The sequence below is a fragment of the Lepeophtheirus salmonis genome, chromosome 5, assembly GCF_016086655.4.
Source record: "Lepeophtheirus salmonis chromosome 5, UVic_Lsal_1.4, whole genome shotgun sequence".
Classification (NCBI taxonomy): domain Eukaryota; kingdom Metazoa; phylum Arthropoda; class Copepoda; order Siphonostomatoida; family Caligidae; genus Lepeophtheirus; species Lepeophtheirus salmonis.
Genome location: NC_052135.2, coordinates 29,943,872 through 29,953,066, shown reverse-complemented (window position 1 = coordinate 29,953,066; position 9,195 = coordinate 29,943,872).

Sequence of the window (9,195 nt, the reverse complement as noted above, 5' to 3'; positions counted from 1 at the left end):
TGATTTTCCGAGTATTATACAAATTTTTACTAAAATTTATATCTCTTTCTGGAGAGATAAGCAAGAATCATATGGCAACAGCCACATTTAACCCTGTAAAAATACTTGTATTCTGTTCCTGTATCAGAGTTTTTTTTCTTTTAGCCTAAATTGGAGCAAAGCCTAATGAGGGAGACTACATTAAACTGGGAAAAATTTTACCGTTACCTACTTTATTGTGGGCCTCTCTTTGCCTTATTCAGGTGAGTTGTGGAGAGATGTTATGTAATTTTTCAGTCAATAGATAGGTATTATACAAACACTTATAACCTATACAAATATTACAAACTATTTCATTTCCTAAATCTAATAGAGCAATTTTGCTGGCTTAAGCCTGAGCCTAGGTCGAAATTATTCAATGCATCATCTTCATTTCTGTTAGCAAGATAAACTCTATATCAACATAAAAAACAAATTAAAATGTAGTTGTAAGTTCATTTTTTTTTTCCCCATAAGATTTTCATGTTAAGAAAACATAATATCAATTTTTAAATTAATAAAATATTACACTCACATAATAAATATAAAATAATTTGATAGAATTGCTAATAATCACGGAATATTTATAAATAAAAACACACAACCTTTGACTACCTTGTAAATTACTTTAGCATAAGATGCCTTTCTTCAAAGATAAAAACAATTTCATTGATTTTAACCCTTATTATGTGTTTATACAAAATATTTACGTGAAGTTATATATTTGTGTCTTGATTACCAAATCCTTTTATATTTCCTACTTTGTATATTAAGGGTTTGATTTGATGAATAAATAGATATTTCACTAAAAATTATCCTTGTCAAGAAGTAATTCATTCTTTCCGATTTCCTAACATTTTAAATGACAATGTAACAATATTTATTTATTCACTGAAATAAGTTTGACAGAATTTTGTAGCCGTTTCTTATATTGTATCTTGAAACCTTTCTACCAAAAAGAAATAGAAAATAGGCCCAAAATCTGTATGTGGGTACCCAATTCTTCCACAAATGGAAGAATTACTTAATAATTGTTCACGGCTTAACAAGAACTTATTTGATTTTATGTAGGGGATGAAATAAGCAATGAATCATAATGCGTTAATGGTGTCCCTGATCACTTCATGGATAGATATTTAATCAGGTCCTTGTTCTTGGCAGAAACCTACATTAAGTTTACACTACAGTAATAACAATCATAATAATGATTTTTTGGATCCCTCCATATCATGCGTAGAACAAATTACATTGAAGATTTATTTTTGTTAAGCCAATCCTGTAATTTATTGGAGCAACCCGAACATATGCGATGTGGTGCCCATGGTTTATCTTGGTCACCTAAATGGTAACCAAAGTATAAAATGTACATTTCCTATATATATATATGATGTAATATTTCGTCACTGGGTTTTAGTTGTGAACTGGCAGCATACGTAACATAACTTGTATGGATGATTTTTACAATGCCGAGGCATGTTGATTGACCTGAGCACAATTATACAAAATTTGAGACTCGTTGATCCATTTTTATAAAATAAAATATAATTTCAATATAAAAAGGCTTTATCAAATTTATTGATTTATCAGAAATAAATAAACAAACTTATAAAAAACAAATTTAACTTAATCTTAAAAATTATACGTGCAAGAAGAAATATAAAGACAGATTTAGAATCAACGTCAAAAATGGTGTAAAATAAATGAAAATTCTATGATGTTCGTCAAAAAATACACACTAAATATTGAAAAAAAATCATTAATGTCGCTTTAGTGTTGATGGGCCGTATTTACTCTAAAATGAAAAGGTCTTCTTAAAACCGGATTTATTTGCCCTTTGTAGGTTTCACGCCCAAATTGGTATATATCTGTATTGGCAATACAAATACAAAAGAGTATTTTCATACCTAATTACAATACATATTGTAATGTACCTATGAAAATACAATTTTATTTTATTTTTGCTGAGGTTCTTGTTACCCTCCATTGATTTGCGCAATATAAAATATATAAATTTTCTAAATATTGTTCTTCAAACGTAAAAGAAATATGGTTTCTTAAATTGATCCTTATTATATTATAATTTTCAAGAACTTTATGCATACATAATACCTAATCCATTGCTAAATAGACGTACATTTGTTATTAAATCCACGTCATCAGACCTGAATTATATAAGAATTTGAACGTAAATAAGCGTGATGAATTTTACGTTGTAGGAATAAAGGTAATGTCATTACATTGTGTGCCAATGCAACTGTATTAGTTATCGACATATTTGATTATAATAGTAGAAACATAATTAATTAGTGATGAGACTTGGTCCAAGACCGAATTTGTTTTCAACATTTATTGATAACCCTGTTTAAAAAGGGTAACTGCGTCACTGCCTCATATTACTTATGAATTATGATAAGTATTTGTCTTTTAAATGACAATTTTTTAAACTTGAGCTAGATCAGGGAGCATATCCTTACTATGTATTAAATAAAGCATAGTCCAATAGTTTGGAGTATTGGCGTCATTGTCTACCTACCATTTAATTTTGGGTATTTTATTCTTTTTGAAGGAAAGATTGAGAAAGACTAATAGTGGCGTAACTAGCCAATGCACCACCCGGGGTGGTTGTTAATTTTGCCGCCCGCTACAAATTCTAATAAAACTTGAAAAGCCGAAAACTGAATAATACAGTTATATAGGTATACCAAGCAAGAAAAAAACGTAGCAACTCTTTATTTCACTCAAATTTTATTTGTGATATTTATACACAAAAAAATATAATATTATATTGAAGAAAAGAAGGTGAATTAATTAAAAACAAAAGTTTATAAATTGATTTTACGTGCATTGCAATTCGCAAAATCGCGAATGACCTCATCAAAATCAATTTTTTCCACAAGGTCACGCTCTATAAAAAGTATTGCCAACTCAGTCAACCTTGTTTGATTCAATGTTGGCCTGAGGTAATTCTTAATGAGGCTTAGCTTAGAAAACGACCGTCCGCAAATAGTAAAACAAATAGTACGAGTTAAAAATATTCTTCAAAGTATTACTATATTCGGCACTGAATCAGTAAGATTATATTTTTGAATAAACTGAAGAAGTTGTAAAGGCCCTTCGATTTCTTCAGCATCAGCAGCTGCAAAATAATTTGACAGTCTTGTACTCTCAATGAGAAACTCCTCTCTCTGAATATTCTTATCAAGAACGTCTAAATTACAATCATTCTGTTTATCTAACAATTTGGACGGTGTGAGAAAGATGTATTTCTTTGTACTATTCTGGAGGTTTTCGAATCTAGAGGATATTTCTCCAACTAGTCGATCTATCACTGACAACATTTCTCTTCTTAGTTCAGCGGCATAACTTTGAGCAGCATCGACGCTCTATGGGGATTCCCATATCAGAGCAAATTCCTGTTGAATACGCCAACATATCTTCCACTATTTTGTCTCGATTTTGAAGTAGATAAGCTTTCAAGACTGATAATTTAAAGGCACATTGTTGTAGGTCCAGTCCTTTTGTTTGGAGGAACTTTTGAGTGTCATTAATTTCACGAAGTATATCTCTCCAAAGACCAAGGAATGTTAAGAAAGAAAATGACAGCATCGCCTTAAGAATTAAACCTGCATTAGACCTCGTATTTGCATTTTCTACATCTTCCTTCAAACGTTCAATTGCAGTGATGACTTTTGTGAATAACTTTCACTGCATCTGATCGACTACTCCATCTCGTTTCACATGCTCCTTTGATAGTTACACCAGTTATCTCAATCAAGATATATCACCGATGAGTTGAGACTGAGAAGAATGAAAATAAACGGCCCAATATGCCAAAAAATGTAACTGAATTTACAACCACTAAAGCTGCATACACAGCTGTTAAATTCAGAGAATGATAGATTTTTTGTTTTTGTACAGAAGTACAACAGCTTTATTCTAATTAACTAAATTTCTGTAAATACAATATAAACGTTGGAACAAAAAAAAAAAGTTAAAAGACCTCCAAGGTTAACAAATCAAACCAATATTTTTTAAATATTTTAGTATGTCATGCGGTAAGGGGGTTTTGTACACTTAAATTTATAAAAAACCATAAAAAACTTTAGTAATGAAATAGTTGATTTTGTTTTGGTAGGGGTCAATATAAAGAAAAGCAAAATGGCTAGTTCTTACAATTATTTTATATTTTTCGTATACTATTTGCACTATTCTATCTCTGTATTTTTCGATGTCACAGCATTCAGACAAAAAATGATTTGCAGTTTCCCTTTCAGATTTACAAAAGAAGCAAACCTTATCTTCAGGAGTACTTCCATGAATATTCCCCATAGTAGGTATGTTTTTATTACCCTGTATCGGAACCAATATGTTGAACACTCGAACAAATTATTGAAAATAGCCCCAAAAATCTCGTAAATGTGAGCTGTCTCTCTGAATGAATCCTTCTGTCTATTTATTTATCTTACGTATTGAATTTTGACGTTATCATCAATTAGTATAAGACGAATCAACTTGTTGATCATTCCTCTCATAAAGTTGAATAAGGAATTCCTTGGGCCATTTTGTCTTCTACTCACCGTAATTAATTTTAAAATTCATTTCTGTTTCATTTCCTCAACAAAGGACATTTTGAGTTCGTTATTAAAAATTCTCCAACGAAGTGAAGCTTTTTCTTGATGGACATACCAGATAAAAAATTAAAACGTTGAATATTTAATATGCGTTCCTGCCATGTCATTAAGGGAAGGATTTTTTCACAAATGTCATTGCTTATTTTCGCAACTTCGTTCCAAAAAGCCCCTTGTGATTTTAAAATCCCAATTATTTCTATTGGTCCCTTACCTCGAAATGTGTCAAAATGAAGGTGACTCTCAATTTCTATATTTTTTCTTAATTGTTTAGACCATGTACATTCTTCATTCATCAATCTTCTGAACTATTTAAATAAAAGTGTTTTCCAATTTTTTTCCCCTGAGATTAGACCCAATCCTCCATACTTTTTAGGACAGATAATTCGCCTCCACATTATCCTTCTCTGGTCGGACCAAAGCAGAAATACCGTGCACAACTCTTCTATCATGCTTGCACATTTCTCATTATAAATTGTAATTTTTAACAGATGTATTATTTTAGGAAGTATAAGAGAGTTCCAAATATGAATTCTCCCTGGTAGGTTCCTCCCAACAAGATATGCATATCTAGCAGAAATTTTCCTGATTTTTTTTTCTCGATTTCTTTCAAGTTTTCCGTCAAAGAGTCCCCCGTGATAGATATTACAGCTCCAAGAATTTTTATCTTAGTTACTATCTGTATTTCTAGACCAGGTAAGATATTTTCTATGTTGCTTAGAATTTTTGACTTAGCGAAATTAATTCTCAATCCAGAACATTCTCCGCAAGTTTTAAGAATTTCTAGGGTACAACTTACAGATTTCTGGACGACTTCTAATCTCGCAGAATACAAAACAGTCAAATCGTCCGCAAAAGCTTCAGCCTTGTGTCCAAAAACCCCAGAGTTGATGCCCCTTATCGAATCTGCTGAGGTAATTTTCCTGATTAGTTGTTCCATTGCTAAGATAAATAGTGTGGGAGACAAGGGATCTCCCTGACGACAACCTTGTTTAATTTCAAGGCTGTTTACATGATTTGAGTATTTTGTGTAGATATTACGTAGGCAAAGCGCAACCATCTTCGTATAGTTACTACCAAAAACACATATAAATAAGCTTTTCAATATGAAATCGGGATAAATTTTTTTAAAAGCTTTCATAAAATCAATAGACATCAACGTCTCATTATACTCTATCTCTTTTTCCACTATTATTGAATCCATTATTCCCCTATTTACATCCTCCATGAATCTCCCTCCAACAAATCCTTTTTGAACATATGAGGAATGACCTTTTTAATTTTCTTATTAAGAACACCACTGTATATTTTATAGGATGTGTTTAAAATTGTTAGTGGCCTTATTTTTTGGAAAAATCGGGGGTCTTTTCCATTTTTGAGAATTAATCAAAGCGTTCCTAATGTAATATCCTGATCGAAAAAACCTCCTAAGAGTACTTCCGTATAAACTTGTTTTAACAACGGACTTAATAAAGAAGAATATTTTTTATAAAATTCCATTGGGAAACCATCTGGACCTGGAGATTTACTCTTTGTGTTGTAGAGCTTTATATAACCTTCTACATATTTCCCTTTCAGTTATCTCTTCTTCTAAAGTTTTCCTCAATGGTTGCAATAATTGGGGAAGGCTTTGAATATATTTCACTTGAAGGTATTATTTTCACAAGGATATCGACTGTAACATTTCTACACTGATCACAATTATCATTTAACGGTTTAAATTGTTTTAAAATCAAATAATTATCGGTAGTAATTAGTTATTGCTTGGTTAATATATTTCAGATTTTCAATTTTTTTACATTTTTCATCGATCAACAAGTTAATACCCTTCTTTGACACCTGATTTTTTCCCCGTTTCCTTATACACTCAAATATTACATGCTCTTTTGCAATATTAGTAAGGCCAGTTTGGATCAGAGAGCCTCTACTGGACGTATCAAATAAATTGATCAGGGGTTCGCTAATAGAAGTATCATATTAACTCTAATCAGCTCCTGGAATTCTAGTTTCTTCCTTTTCTTTTCTTCACTTTTACTAACACTTAGCTTAATGTATTATCTCTTAGTGGAGTCTAATATTAATTTAAAGGCATGAGAAGCCGTTTTGGCTATTTTAAATTGTAGTTTTGATGATATATCCATAATGATTTCGCGAACCTTTTCATCTGTTCGGTCGTCTTCAAACATTCAGCTTCTATGTCTTCTTCACGTGCTTTGAGGGATAATTAATGGTTACCAAAACGGGTTTATGGTCCGATTGCTTGGTGGTATTATCTTATACTGATTAATATTTGAAGCCAAATGTGGTGATAAAAATACGTAGTCGATTCTAGAGCTTTTGACTACTCCACTCCTATTGTTAATAAAAAATGTATGTTGATGATCCGTTATAAGTCTTGCTGCAGAATCTATCCGACCTCTTTTTCTTTTATTTCCTTGAATTTGTTTGAAGATTTTCTAGTATTTTCATTTACATAATTTGCTGTATCTCTCCTCTGATCCATGACAAAATTCATTTTCCATATTTTCATCTGACATGTGTTTTGAATCGAGCGATTCAAAAAATTGTGGATCGTCATTCTTGGGTCCATAAATTGTTATAATTCCTGTTATTTGTCCACTAAGATTAAATATCATGATAACGTAATTCTTTCTACATCTGTTCCTATTATTTTGGAATTAAATTTATTTTTAATTGCAATCAAAACTCCTCTCGAAGAGTAATTTCCCGTATTTCTTTTTGCTAGAGCCTGGACTATATCATAGTCGTTTGGAAAAGAGTAGTTCAAATTCATTTTAGCTAGCCTAGTGTCACAAAAAGATATAAGATCCGGATCATATGTCCTAAAATGGTCTATCACACTCTTACGTTTTTTTTTATTTCAGAGAATGATTGTTGCATAGCACAAATATTTAGGTTAACTTCCCTGATACGTATTTGCACATAAGATCAATGACCTCTCATTACAGTCCTGGCGTCCATTATTAATTGTTTAAGAATCATTGATGTTATTTGCTCAGCACTTTTTCCTTTCATCTAAATAAAACGAAGCAAGGAGTCTTCAACTAATACTTCATTGTCAGTTATCTTAACATAACGTACACCTGACTCATTTGGTCTATATGAGAAATGTCTGGAGTACTATCAAAAATAATGCAGTAATATTATATACTCTTTTTCACTTCATCAATAACTTTGTTTCTCACTTGATCTCCCAGGAGGTACACAAATTCATTTTGAATTAGTGGAGAGAGATAGGAAGTTGCATAGTTAGAAATTCTTACTTTAACCAAATGTTCATGCAGCACAGTGTCGTATTTTTCCATCAGTTGAACAAGCTCCAGAAAATTTCCTTTATTTTCATTTTCCTCAAATTCAACTAGAATATGTTATCTATGGCCTCGTAAAACTAGATTTTGCTTAGCAAGAAATATAATCTACTAAGAATTTGCTTTCATTTCTCTGTTGCATTTTTAACAAGGATTTGGTTTTTGTTATCCATTGTCTTGCCTTTGAAAAGGCGAATTTCTAGCTCTTTCCACGGAGTGAACGCATTCTTATGTGCAAGACAAGATTCATGTTCTAATATCTTAGGGTTAAATTTCCACCAAGATTTGAAACCATCAACCGAGCTATTTGAAAATAGCTTACAACAATAACAAAATCTTTCTATGAAGAGTATATCATCCAGGTTCTCAAGTTTTTTTCCCAGTTTTGTAAAGTTCGGAAACCCCATTTTCTTGAAAGGCTTCTAGTTCCCCCTTGTAGTTTTGATATTTGTCCTCGACGTACAACTTTTCTGAATTCACAGTCAATATTTTGCATAACCTTCGATCCTTGTTGTATAAACATTTACCGAATAATGTAATTAGACATTGCAGGCCACATCCCGTATCAATCAAATAAATATTAGAATTTTGTTCTTCAGTATTTATGGTGGATCATCTTCATCAACATCATGATCATATTCTATCTTATTTTCAAGTTGTACTTCACCAACATCATCATGATCATCTCCATGAACTTCACCAATTTTACCAACTTCAAAGCCTCTTGTAGTGTTCCACAAATGCTATGTAAAAGACGGAAGAAACAGACAGGAGGCAAAGCTAATTAAGGAGACGATTAGATTGGAGGTACAATCATAAACTGAACTATATTGATAAGGAATTACTTATTTAAAAGAACGTACAGAGATTGCTAATAAAATACACATATACAAGTTTAACTGTTCTTGATAAAAGGTACAGGCATGAATTATTGTTAAAAGCTAATCCTACGTCATTAATACTAAAAGTAAATGAAAAGGCAAGAATACATAACAACTCCTTTAAATGTTGGTCTTTTCGAATCCCTCAATCACTAAGGGTCTACAAAGAGTCATCTAGTATCTATGGAGCTTGAAATAAGGATGCATAAGATATATAACTCAATCTAATGAATTTTAGAGTCAATTTAACAGGATAAATCTCTTTTCTGAGTTTAATCTTGGATCTGTGTTGATGGATGAAGATGTGGTGCTGAAGTTTTGACTAAATGTTCTTTACAT